This window comes from Chaetodon auriga, chromosome 7 (assembly GCF_051107435.1).
Source record: "Chaetodon auriga isolate fChaAug3 chromosome 7, fChaAug3.hap1, whole genome shotgun sequence".
NCBI classification, from domain to species: domain Eukaryota; kingdom Metazoa; phylum Chordata; class Actinopteri; order Chaetodontiformes; family Chaetodontidae; genus Chaetodon; species Chaetodon auriga.
Window position 1 is genome coordinate 12,214,764 of NC_135080.1, and position 14,139 is coordinate 12,228,902.

General features: G+C 43.8%; 1 protein-coding gene across 4 annotated transcripts in view; it reads left to right on the forward strand.

Annotated features, from left to right (window-relative positions):
- The first annotated feature begins 12,356 nt into the window (after positions 1-12,356).
- The window catches only part of grik4 (glutamate receptor, ionotropic, kainate 4), a 263,602-nt gene continuing 261,819 nt past the window's right edge, over positions 12,357-14,139 (forward strand). For 3 of the 4 annotated variants that reach the window (XM_076735286.1, XM_076735284.1, XM_076735288.1), the window contains exon 1: positions 12,357-13,269. The gene's annotated coding sequence lies outside the window, so the exon portion shown is untranslated. The remainder of the gene's footprint in view (positions 13,270-14,139) is intronic. The other variant, XM_076735287.1, reaches the window with a different exon arrangement.

Consider the following 14,139-nt stretch of genomic DNA (forward strand, 5'->3'; position numbering starts at 1 on the left):
TAGTCAGACGTCAAGAACTTCCTTTTGCCCTTAACAGAATGAAATGCTTTTCATGGACATTTGGCAGCACTAAATGTCAGGGGGGCGAGTATTTTTAAAGGAGCCATCAGAGAGGTTTGATCAAGGACAGCGGAGAAGGTGATGATCATTACCAGCAGGTGGCAAACTTCCACCATTAAACATCAAGTCAAGAAGACCCACCCTGAAACCTGCAGTGACATCAGTGTTTTAAATAACCCAGGGTACCTATTGATTTTCCACATACGTTTGACTCCAGCATCTGACAAATAAATGACTAAGATGAAGAATGACTAAGAAGCGCATCATTTTCGCCTCCTTAATGAGACAGAGCTGTGGTCAGAAGCATCCCACAGAGCACTGTGCAGCTGTTATTGTGGCTTTGTTGGGGTTTACAGCCACCTAAAGCCTAGTAGTGGAGTCAGATCAGGGTTATGCCTGGCAGTGACTTTGCTTGGTGTGTCTGAGTGGAAAGCAGGAGGATGCCTCCCGGTCTGAATGACATGTTCCCTCTTTTTCTCTCTCCGTCACCCTGACTGTAGGCATGCTGCAGTGAAACACAGAGAGGAGAGGGATAAGGAGAGAGAGAGGATATGTTATGAGAACACACAGAGAAGCCAGACAAGGTGTGAAGGGGAAAATGGTTTCAAAAAAAGAAGAAGAAGAAAGGCGTTGCATTGAGAGTAATAGAAAAGAAGAGGCGAGGGACAGAGTGCGATGAAGACACAGGGACGATGAAGAGAGGACAGAGGGAGAAGAGAGGGGACGGTAATTGATTGTCTCGTTCCATGCAGCTGTCACTGAGCTAATTGGAGTGGCGAAGACAGAGAGGAGAGAGGTGTCAGTCACAACGGAGCCTTTTCAGGAGGGCAGTCCATGTCGAGCTCCGATGAGACGAGCCTTTCTCCTCCTCCGCCTCAGCTGTGCAGCAGTGCTGTGTGGTCAGACAGGGAGATGGTTCCTTTTGGAGGAACTTGAAAATGGTCCGGTGTGCCACTGAGAAGCAAAGAATTACCTTGTTATTGTTGGTTTCTTTTTACCAGTTTCACCCACCAGGCCCTTCAAGTTGTGTCATCCTTTAAATATAGTACAAAAACAGAGCAGAAAGCATTCACCCACATGTTCGCAGAGACTGATTTGCATAAATTTTGGATACAAGGCTGAAAATCAAGTTAAGGATTTGATGTGTTTACCTGATGCTGCGCACCACAAAGAACTGTTGCGGATGATCGTGGTGGAGCGCATTATTTTGGTTGTTGCCATGGGGCTTAGTACTAAGATAAGGATGCTTGACTAAATAACTCACCTGTGACAGGAAACAGAATTTTCTGGAGAATCTTTTTTAACCAATGTCTCCTGAAACACCTTTGTAATCATCAAACTCTGAACAAGGCTGCATGTAACTCAACTGAAGTACATACACACACACACACACACACACACACACACACACACACACACACACACACACATACATACTGTATATGTGTGCATTTTTCTGTCCCAAAAGAGTTGCTCATCAATATGTTAATGCATCTACAAGTGCATCTATTATTATTCTGATGCTTCAGGTCTCACATATTCACGCACCTGCTTTACCGTCACCGGCCATCATTCATCGCACATCACTGTACAGACCTGATTCCAGCTCCATTGTTGCTGCATGGCTGGCTGCTATAGCTGGTGTTGTCAAACACAGAAGCATTCAGTGCCGCCACCATCACCACCCATGTTAAAACTTGACTTGGCTCAGCAAATCATGCACAGAATGGGCCTCATTCCACATTCAGCGTGCTTCATTTTATGGGTTTTGGTGGAGGGCGCTCTTCATCAATATTCATCCCCGCTTGCAGTGGGATGCACCCACGCTGCATCCATCCCGAGCTCTCGTTTCTCACCAGTCCGCTCTCAGTCACCAGCGTGATCAGCAGGATGGTGCGAGGTCAAGCTTTAGATCAGTCAACAGAATAATTAGTTGTATCCTCCAGTCGTTGTGCGCAGCTTTTCAGGCAGTCACAGCGGGGTTGTTTTCCTTTGCAATAAATCACTGTCTGGTTGTGTGGTGCTCATCACAGACTATTATATTTCAAACCATGACGGAACTAAATAAAAAAGAAAACAAAATGGGCGGCTCCAAAAAGGTTTAAGTTGAATTAAAGTAAATCAGCTATTCAGATGGTGATTTATGGCTGTGGCTTTTCTCTCTTTTTTTGTTTTTATTGGAGGGTGGGAGGAAAGGAGGAAGGGACGGTGTGTGTAACCGCTTGTCAGGCTAGAAAAATTAGTTTGTTTTTCTCTCCCTTCTGTAGGCTTTCAAATATTTATTTTTCACTGTAAATGTTTACGTTTAAGAAGAGTTTTTATCAAGATTTTAAATAAAAACCATATGTTTTTTTTGGTAAATGACCCTGTCAAAAGCCTGTTTACAACCCGGCTGCACTGCCAAATGCATGTCATAATCAATCAAGGACATTTGATGGTTCCTTGTAACACAGTCACCTCAATTATAACCGGTTTCCCAAACGGCAACCCCTGACCTTATGCGATTGATTTCCATGCTGCACTTTTCCCCCTTCATCGAGCAGAAGCCAATATCTGATGGATTGGACTGAAGATCAATGCGCTCTCCACAGTCTGATTAATCCATAGCCTCTCTGGAGTAATCACTGTCCCAAGCACAACAATGAGCCGGGAGAGACACGGAGGGGATGTGTTCAGCCGATGCTGAGAGATGAATGAAGTGACTCCTCCAAATGAGAGGAATATGCTAAAATATGTGGTGCCGAAAGAGCACAGAGTCATGTACGCCAGTCAACAAAAAGGATACCTGAACCGATTCAGGAGCTAATAAATAGACACCTGTGGAGCGGCTTGGCGTTAACCCTGTCTAATTACCACGCTGCACTTTGATGGAGTATCTGGGCGAAAAGCTTCAGGCAGGCCAGCTGGCACTGGGCTCCCCTGGTTCAGTCTGCTGTGAAAGAGAAACCAGAGAGAGCGCAGCAGAGGCGCTGAGATGTGACCTGGGACCAGGCTTAACGGAGCTCAGAGCCACAGCAGAAATCAATGGTACCTTTGGCAGGCGAGCTTCCTGCTGATTTTGGTGACCACCGCTGGCAAGGTGCAGAGCAGCTGCTTCTGTCCTGCCAGGCTGGTTGGGCAGAGAGCGGGCGTCTACTTTTGTTTCCTGCTCCATGCAAGCAGAGAGGAATCAGGAATGAAAACAAAGCGAGATGTTTAAGGCTTAAGTGGGTTGAGAGACATATGGCTCTCTGTTGTCCTCTGGGCATGTGATGAAGCCTCCGTGACAGCCATGAACGGAGACCGCCTCGCTCCTCTTGATGCTGGACGTGGTCGAGAGGATAAACTGATTCGTATTTTATCTTCTTTAATATGTGACTTCAAACAATAGCACAGTAGCATACAGCCTCCACTTAACTATTAAAGGAATAGTTCAAGATTTGCTTTATTGTCCAGACTTAAAGTAGATCAGTGCCACTTCAAGGTCAGTCTGATGACGTGTGAGTTAGCTTAGCTTAGCATAAAGACTGGGAGAAGTAGTCGATCAAATAGCCCGTACTCTACTGGACTCGTCCTCCAGCAGTATTCGGGCAGTGTGCAGCGGATACTTTCAAAACCAAGCTTACTCCTGCTGGTTTCTCCAATGTTACCGACCCCAACTTCAACTCGTGACCTTCAGAGATGCGAGGATGTGGATTTCATTACCTCTGGACAGAGCCAGGCTAGCTATACTTCCCCTGTTTGCAGTCTTTGTGGAAACAGACTGAACCGCTGCTGGCTACATATTTATCGTGCAGATATGAGAGTGGTGTCAATCCTCTCATGTAACTCTTGGCAAGAAAATTAACGGGAAAAATGTCAAATTTTAAAATATAGTCTGAAAATAATAACATGATTTGGTCTGTTTTAACTGCCAGACAGGGGGAAGAGCAACATATACTGTATACTATGGAAAAGCCATGCAGGACTCGGGAGAGCCTGAGCTCAGTTGTCAATACCAGATCCCAACACAGTTCGTATATCTGCTGGAGTGTAACAGCTTCTATTGCATTAAAAACATACCTGACGAAGACCTACGGCTGAAAGATTATATAATTGTTGCGTAAGTCTGACAGTATTAAAAGCTTTGTGTGGCATCATCCCTTTTTTTAATTCCTCCCAGTACAACCATAGTCCTGAGTCACTAAGTGTGAGTCATGCTTTCTTGCATGGAGTGTACATAGCTTCTTTAATTAAGTGATAGTTTCTGGTGAGCATGTACAGTACAAACAGGCTTTTGCAGTATTCTTTAAAGCCCACATCCATAATTGCAGCATGCTGTCCTCTTATGAGTCGCTGTTGCCCCACCGCTGGCTCGGTTTATGTTTTAAGCATGAGCATGAATTTTACATGAGCTTTGAAGCTGAACAGGTTTGTTTTACATTGACAGTATTTGTAAACAGTGAATTGGAAAAAAAGGCTTCAATCTGGAGATGTAAGGGAGCAAAATGCATATTTTCCAGGTATAGAAGAAGCTCTTCAAGGAACCAGAATCTAATTTCCAAGGTTGAATTAATTTGGCAGGAGGGTTGTTAAAGTGCTGTTCTTGTTAAGCTTCATGTGACCATAATCTAATTATACTCCTTTCTCATTCTGATTGCATTTCAGCTTTCAAAATCAATACAAATTATCATTATTATTAATGCTGCTGAGTTTTTCAAAACAGAACTAGTGTTACAAAAACTGAAGAAACATTTAGAAGCTGTAGGGATTCATCGATTATAATGCATGTCAAGACAAGATTGAGAGAAGAGGCCTGGTGCATTTGAGCCGTTGCAGCAGTGTGTCTGAGTGAGGGCTAGCGTCACGTTGCTTTGCTTTCACAGCGCCAACTGCATCGCAATATTAGATAAGGAAGCAGTAATGCATGAGCGTCTGAAAGTCCTGAATGGATGCTGAGAGACCAAGCTGGGGTCAGGTGATTTAATCTACCTGACATGCTTCTGCAGAGTTCTGATCAATAATGCTCCAGTACTAATGTCAACATCAGGAAGGAATGAATCCACTTGTAGACAAAAAAAGAGGGAAAAAAAAGCCAAAGCAAAGAGAGACGGAGAGTAACAACAAACCCTGACCGGAATTGAAAATTACTCTTTTCATTCGGTCGTCTGTGGCTGTGGCTCTCCACAGGCTGGAGGCCTTAAACTAGTCATTTGGAACAAGTGCGTCTCCTGCCGTCTGCTTTAACTCATCTGACAGCATCCTGCTGGCTTTTGAAAAGGGCACGAATTCAGTGGACGCTAATAATCCCTGGTAAGGCCTGAAGGTGAGCTGTCTCTCAAGACCTACTGGAGCAGAAGTTCACCCAGGGGTTCTGCAGAGACTGACTCCAGTCAAGGGCCCCGCTAATCCTGCTGAACTGGTTCACAAGGGCGCTATTTGGCGGAGGGGGGAAGTAAGGGAAGGGCACCTATTAAGTGGTGGCCCACGGGGAGGCTTCTACTCTCCTGCATTAACATCTTCACCTTGAAAATTGGATAAAAGGTGCTTCTGCCTCTCAAAACAGCTTTTACAGCACATGGGCTTTTGTCAAGAGTTGAGGTATTTTGACCTGCTGACATAATACCCTTCACTTCATTCTTCTCTTTCTGAGCAGGAGCACCTGTTTTTGAGAGAACCATTAGGTAATAGCTGATCTGCAACGGACTTTTCATTTCCCCGTGTTTATAGAGGTCATGCACTGATTGTCCCAGTGTGCCAGCGGCTGTGATGTAGTCGCCTGATTGCAAAAATGCACTCCGCCACTGTAAAGTCAATTCTAGAGGGAGGAGGAATTGTGATCCATCCTATTTAACCTCTAATGAAGTCAGGACTGGTGATTGACACCTGGACCAGATTACTCCTGTGCAGAGGGAAATGAAGCTAAGAAAGGATGTTGAGCGAGTGTGTGTTAGCCTGCAGGTGAATCGTCCCAAATTCAAGCTGACTTTCTTCATTTGGGGTCAAAGATGCACGCGCGTGAGTCGTACTCTGACGGCTGATTTGTTCGTGAAAGGGCAGCCAAGGCAATTCGTGCTGCGTCTTAGTGATAGCATGTGAGCAGGAACGTGGACGCTTCAACAGCTGCTCTATCCTCCCATAGATCAACGTTTGATGTCGCTTATGCACAAAAACAGTTCTGAGAGTTTTTGTGTGCACTCAAGTGCAGCCACTACTTGCCAGCCTGATACCTCACAAGCAGTGATTTGAGTCCTTCCTCAAACTATTACTGTCACTTAAATGCTCCCACCTGTCCTCATTGCTCATTTCTGCTGCCTTGGAATGAGTAAGAGAAACACTTAACTGCCCATTCTCCTTAGCTGAGAGCAATATAGCTCTTCTGTGTGCCTGGGTAATGGTTTGCTACGAGTGACGAAATTGTCCAAACAAAGCACGTAAGACTGGGTTTCCCCATTAGGCACTCATCATGCTCAGCAGCAGCGTCTCCACACAGAAGCACATCCACTGTAGCACATGCAGTTCAGATCCAGGTGACATCTAATTGTATGATTGTTTTGAAAACTGTCAGACGCAGTTAGTGTTTGGATTGGCTTAGCTGTGACACCAACATGGAAAAGTAGTTCTTGGTTTGCTACTCCAGATTCATGTCGCTCTGCTCTTCCTCAGCGCTTTATTCCTTATCAGCCACTCTCTCTCTTTTTCTGTCATCCCTCGTGTTATGTCTTTCCATCTCTCTCTGGCCACTGGAAGAAAGCCAGAGCTATTAGCCTGCTGTCAGTCTGAGAGAGGATGGGGATCCATCCTCCTGTTAGATGATGTAAAATGAAAAGCATCACGATCCTCCATACTGGAGGACGGCGGTCAGTGTGTCTGTGTGCGCTCACAAAGGACGCCATGCCACACAACCTGACACATTGACACAGCAGTGCTGCACCAGTGCAGCAGCAGTCTGATTCATGGCTAATGAATATTTACCATCCGGCCATGCATTGTTTGAAACTGTACCTGCTCACAGGGGAAACCGAGGTGCTGAACCACGAGCTGAAAGTTGTAAATCAATCTCTAACACAACCAGCTGTCAAGGTGAGGTGTTCACTCTACATGCATGTGTGGACATGCATTGGCTTTACATGTATATTTATGTATGTGGCATCGGATACACACTCTCTGAGAAGGTGCAATGTGATTGAAACCTGACCTGCCATCTGCCCTGTACATTGCCGTTTGGAGTTAATCTGCTTTGTCCTTCAATCATACATCAAGATAATAACGACAAATGTGCTTCACTGATGTGCCGTTTCATATATATACGCTGGAGTGTATACCCCAAGAAGTGGCTGCCCAAAACTGTGTCCTCAACTGAATATTGCACTTCAGTATTGACATTTATTTGCACCAAAAGAGGGGCAACTTTATAAGACATCAAAAGAAATAACTTCAGTGCATTTCTGCAAACAGTACAGCAGCGAAAGGCTTTTATGGTGCACTAAACCCTTTGAAAACGTGGATTCAAATGTGAAGTATTTCTTTATAACGCTTGATATCTGTTCGTAAATGAGCCACAGTCAGAGTTAGTTTGTTAATTGTTATTCATAATCAGTTTGCCAGTCAAAAACTCAGCAGGATTTCATGGATGTGCTTTAATCACATCTGGCACCATGAGCAAACAACCCCAACCACTGTCATCATATTTTGATTTAAATATTTCTAAATCCTGATTGGTGCACAGAAATGTGTGAGTCCACTTTTTCCCCCACTCCCTCTCCACACTTTGAAGAGACAGACAAAATGAAAAATACAGAAAACCTTTCATGTGAAGTAACCTGTTCGAACTTTGGCAGAAAATTGTGTGTTTGTGTATGACCCCGAAAAAATTGTTTTCGGGGCCTTTAACTCTCAGAAACAGATCGGCAGACTAGCCGGAGACCAGATTTACAGTGATGAGTGATCTTTGATTCTGGTTCACAGCAGTCGTCTGATAGAAAAGGAACCTCTCAGGTTGACAAGGGAATAAGGGAGTCCATGCCAGAACAGCTGTCAATAGAATAATGCTTTGAATGCTAATGAGGGAAATTGCTGACAATCCATGTTCTGATTTGTCAGTGAATTTTATTCCCTCTAAGTGCACCTTGCCAGCTTCCTTCAATCAATAAGCCAGTAGGGATGTACCCTCTCTCTGACTTCAGCATAAATGTGTCATCCATTGTGAGTTGCACCACGTGCCCTTGTTCCCACCCTAGTGAGGTGACTGTACCCTTGTCCTGCCATTTTAGCATCAGCAGCCTTGTTCACATCCACTCCACCCACACATCGCTGTAGCTCATCTGGGATTTAAGATTTTGTCAATAATGCCTATTGCAGTGTCAGTGCGCTGCCTAATTACAAATTGGCTCTCGCTCAAATATGGTTTGTTTCAGGTCAGACGTGGTCATGCAAACATAAATCCAGGCATACAGAGTTCACGCTTACTAATGGCAGATGGCTGAGAGACGGCGGCAGACTCGTGGATGACACAGCTCGAAGGCAACACGGTTATGAACACATCCATTTTTCTGCGGCTGATTTTCCATCTTGCTGCCTTGACTTGTTCCACAGTGCTAGTGCAGCTATTAAAGCATAGACTCTGCTGTACTGTGTCCCAGCAAGTGCTATGCAGCTGTCAATGTGCCAGTTCCACAAGTCAGATATTCAGCCAATTTTTTTCCCATGCCCCATTAACAACCTATTTCACATCAGGCGATGCACACTTGTACAACTGCCTGAAATGGAACATCAGATATGTCCGTTTATATTTTAGACACTCTTAAGCTGCAACACTGCACAGCCAATCGGTCCTGTTCAGTGGCCATTTGGACGGCCTATCTACTACTGCACTGCACTTCACTGAGCTTTGGAAAAAAATGACAGTGCACTCATGTCTTCAGTGTTTGACTGTGTCAATAACATATTCTCCTTGTATCTGCAGATAGGCAGGGTGTGTGATAGTGTGACTATCTTCATAGGATGTTTGGCCAAATGTAATGAGAGGCCAAGTGCTAATTCATTGTCCCATTACCAATATTTACAAAAGGAATAAATCATAGAAGATATCTTGCTAGCGGCCGTACCTCAGAGGGCAGAAAAGACACAAATTACTTTGTGTAAAATGTTCTTTCTCAAGTTTAAACAGACATTTGGTCATATTTGGACAGAGAACCTCCAGTGTGGCAACTTCTATCCATTAACAAGTTGTGTAGTCATGTAGAAAAGCAGCTACAGTTCAAGCTACTGAACAACCCTTTTGGTATATTTGTACTTTTTGCATGCTTACTACATTTTTGAAGTGATTTTTGAGCAATTCAACTCTTATTTAGATATATCTGACATCAGTGTTTGGACTTTGTGACTATTGAAATCTATCTCTCTATAAGATAGAATTTGATAGACACTTCATTTGAGACTGTACTACTAATAAATTTGGTTTACTTAGCATTTATTCAAACATAGTTTTTACCAATTAATGCTGAAAGACAAGACATGATATAAAAACTGTATAAACATAAAAGGCAAAGATAGCTGACAGAAGCTGCCTCGTATGAAGTCCAAAGGTCTGAAATGTAGCAGCACCAGAGGTGGCCATACAGTATAAGTGAGCAATAGAATAATAAAATCAGCTCTGACACCACGGGGATGTTCTGATTGACCTTTGCTTGAACATGCTACAGTTCAAAAACCTCCATCTTTTCAGCTACTTTTTGAAAAAGCTTTTGATTTCTTTGTCATCTTTGGAGTGGGTGTCTGGTTATTAAAGATCATAGGATAAGGATTTCTAAAAAAAAAAAAAAAAACAACAAAAAAAAATAGTCAGTGGACAGTTAGGTGTTGCTGCCAGACAGAATACACAATCTAACAATGTTAGTGAGACACCAATTTTAGTCATTTTATTGCATTATCTCACACATTTTTATATTATTCTGTGTATGTAACATTGCAGGGAAATGTCATGTAGTCATTACTCTTCTACACTTATAATAGGGATGTTTTCAGCTTGTTACTGTTGTTTCTAGATAGGGACTGTATGAAAATGATTTGAGGATGGGGGGGGGGTTCAGAGAAGGGGTTTATGTATTTTTTTGGTTTCTGCTGAAGGGAGGGTAGTTTTGGGAGAGAAGGGGAGGGTCTTTTAACTGTTTCTCATCCCAGATTTCTGTTTTATTTCATGCTTGTGAGGTTTGTTATAAAAGTTCCAAAGACTTTGGGAGAACCCCCTCCCTGACCCAATAAGTCTCTTAAGCAACAAGTAAAGGGGAACTCCACTGATTTTACACATCAACTGTTCATAGATCTTAGGGAGTCTTATTGCATATGTCAGGCTCCAGAGGGGGCTGCACAACGTCTCATAAATTGCCTCAAGTGATGTAACATGAGTCAGCATCTGTTGGGAATGAAGACTTCAAGTGTGAAAACAAACCATTTCTGGAGGCGCTGAGCTGGAAAGAAATAAGAATACAAGACCTCTGCAGCCCACTCCTCATGTCTAGATTAGCCGCTACGAGCGCATCACGCCAACATCTCCAACCAAACTGTCTGAGGTTCAGTTGCATTGAGTATGATGTAGGTGCCAGTGTTTGAGAAGATAGAAAAAATGCCTGGGATAAAAAAAAAAAAAAAAAAAGATCTCTTTGCTTCGGTGGCATCTTTACATCTCTGAGGCACTTAGTGACCCTTCCTCCATGTTACTGAGTGACAGCATGTCTTTGAGAAATCAGCCTGTTATGACTGCATTTGGTGACCGGCAGGGAGAAAGTCCTTCTATGCAAGGTAATAATAGTGATTTAGCCGATAAGTTGGAAAGGAAGGAAGGAAGGAAAATAGAAAATAGCCAAATACATATGCATCATAGCTTTGTGTTTGTCCCAGAGGGTTTATGAAAAATTAATATAAACTCTCGGTCTGCATTACAAGACATAAATATCCCAATGCATTTTCACTCTGGCCATGTATAATGGAATGTTGATGATGGCGACCGCTTCATTGAGTCCCACTTGAAGCATGATGCTGATTTCATTTTTTATCAATAATGGATCATAAATTACTCAAAACAGAGCTGACTATATGGTATGCAGATTGCATTAATGATAATGCACTTCAGGATATGGCAGTTCTGCTCCTGCGTTTGTGCATAATTCGGTATAATTCATTCATTCACTGTTGCTCCTCAGGCTGAATGTAAACACACCTGTGGATACCTTTGCTTCTGCCAGTGATTTCTAAAGAATAAAGCCTTCGTGTAGTTGTGATGCAAGATCAATGTGTCAAGGAAATAAGCCCATTCTGCTGTCATGGGAAAAGCATGCCTCCACGTCTTTTCCCTGCCATCCGATAGTACATGACACGATTCTCTGAGCAATTCTCTTTTGAGCAACATGCTGCTCTTGAGTACCTCAGCAGCCCCTCCGCTGTTATGACATGTATGGTGTGATTGGTGGGTGCAGTAAGGGTAGGGTGGTGAAATGTCAAGATATTATTCTCAGATGTCCCTCCACAGCTTCCATGAGCAGTAACATCAACCTTCACCTTTTGCCACCACTTGTTTAAACACACGTTTCAATCCACTGCTTCTGAGCCTGTGATTCATGTGTGAGCTACATCATGGGACCCATTTCTCCCACTGCACAAGGCAGCGAAGACCACGCTGGAGTCTTGATGAGCATAGGAAATTTATATGTGTGTGTGTGTGTGTGTGTGTGTGTGTGGGGGGGGGTTGCTTAACCAACAACCAGTCAAAGAGGATAGACAGAGTAGCGGTATGACCTTATTGTTCACCCATTAAATCCCCACAGATCTTGACAGATGAAAAAGTGCAAGCCTTGGCTGTAGGCTATTTGTTGGCTGGTGATAAGGTCAGTAGGAACTCCCCTGTAGGGGTTGCATCGCACTTTTCACCTGTTCAGGAGGGAGAACACCTTGTTGCTGCTCTGTCTGTGCCCTCCAAACGTTGCTGCTGCATCCCCAGTAGACTGGCTTTAAGATATTAAAAGATGTGTTTACATTTGAACCTGCCCTGCAGGTGCAGTTAGGAATACATTTATTTATACCAAGTTGCATCAAAGTGATGTGCTTTTTGTGATGGTAAAGACACCATTCCTCTCATTGGTGATTTTAATTGCCTCATGATACGCGGCCACATGAAAAAAGGTGGACTTATTCCGGTTAATGTGACCATTTTCTTTCATGTCAGATGAGCTTTTCCGTCGCTGGCTGCTTTGACGTGTTGAGAAAACGCAGCTCTTGAGTTGTCAGCGCTCCTGTGGACGCATCAAGAGTCCGGAGCGCATTCCTGTTCACGTCTGGTCAGCCGCGGTGTGAGGAAAGGAGAGCTTAAAAAAAAAAAGAAGAAGAAAAAACAAAAAAAAAAAAATCCCCCTCTGAATGTGAGTGTGAGCGCGCAAGAGAAAGGGACGAGACTCCGGCTGCACCTCAATCTGCTCTGCATCTTTCCACCGGACCGCAGTGGGTCGGACACAGCCGGCTGTACAGGACCACGTCTACAACACAACATGTAAAGGAGGTGTTTTGCACAGAGCGTGTTTCTCAGCTGCATTTGTTTGAAGCGACACAGCGCAAATCACTGCCTGGCTTTTTTTTTTTTTTTTTTTTTTTTTCCTCCTTTTTTTTTTTTTTTGCGCTCTTCCCTCACTGGTAAGTGGGATGCAGGATACGCAGCATCACCGGTATCGTTAGAGTAAGCCCAATAGATAGACCTTCCACTTCAGCAGGCCCATCAGATTTCAAGGCAACGTGAAGTGGTGAAGACTAAACGGGGGGAATTAAACTCTTCGCCGACGAGAAAAGGACTGCTTTTCTTCGGGGGATAAAGTGAGGGGGGATATTTTTTTTTCCAACTATTTGGGATGTGGATGTTTTTTATTCAGCGGGCGCGCTAAAGCCCCATAAATAGGAAGCGATTAGGGCATACAAAGATCAGATTTAACTGGACTGCTGCTGATCTTATCGGCAACGCATTTTATCTGCCCATCTATCTGCCCAGTGAGTCTCGGAGGTGGAGGGAGGCGCGGAACAAGATCCAGAGAACTACACAGGAGGGGGAGAATTGAGTTATATTGCAATTACGCTTTTCTTGCAAAACGGCGTATTTCTGCAGGCAGCGGACACACACACACACGCGCGCGCGCGCACACACACAAACTGAGGCAAACTAACTGTGAATTTATTTTATACCCGGACAAGAGGGAGCACGCAGATAACCAGGTAAGGAAATGAAGTTTTTTAAAGTCAAAATATGCATGAAGGATATGCAGTGTGAATTTGATACAGATACAAGCTGCGCCTATTACACAGTAAAGCGCCTTTGTAATATTACGCTTCAGGCTCCTTCGTTGTGCAGCAGAAGTTGAGACACTGATTATTCATCGCAAGGTCTCCGATGAAATGATGGTCTAACCTGTCTGATTCTGACTCCAAATATGCCATCAGTCACATTTCTCCCTGCACATTTCTCTGGTTTTCTGTGTCAGATGCGTTGGTGAACTCTCGCTGTAGCCTAATTGTTGCATGTCGGGCTGAGTGGTGCCAGCAGAGATTGGAGACCGCGAATCAGAGTCTCAGTAAAGGCTCACAAATTGTTAATTGGTTGGAGGCACAGGCCGAGGACGCTTCAGTCGTGACGGATGGTTGGACGGCTTGCACAGATAAAGTATTCACTTGAAGTGAGTGATACAGATCAAGCGTTCATTCATTCATTAAGGGAATGGTCGATCACCGCCTGGTTTAAGTGTTGATTTAATGCCCCTCTCAGACTTTGAGTTTGGACTTTTTCCTTATTGGATATTGTTATTAAAAGGTAGCAAAGAAGGAATCACTGAGCATGATGTTGTAATGAGAATTAAGTGAGAGGATGGGGAAGCACACATTTGCTCGTTTTGTGCACCACCTTGTGGTTCAATGTAGTATCGGTTTTGGCTCCACTATTTGCATCCACAGGTCCCCCCCCACCCCCACCCCACCCCCTTTTTTTAAGCATTATTGTCAAATACCCTTGTTGTTCATCATCTCAACGAATAAGTGTGCAATAAATAAATGCAATAAATGGGAAGGCATCAAAAAGTGAAAACCATAAAT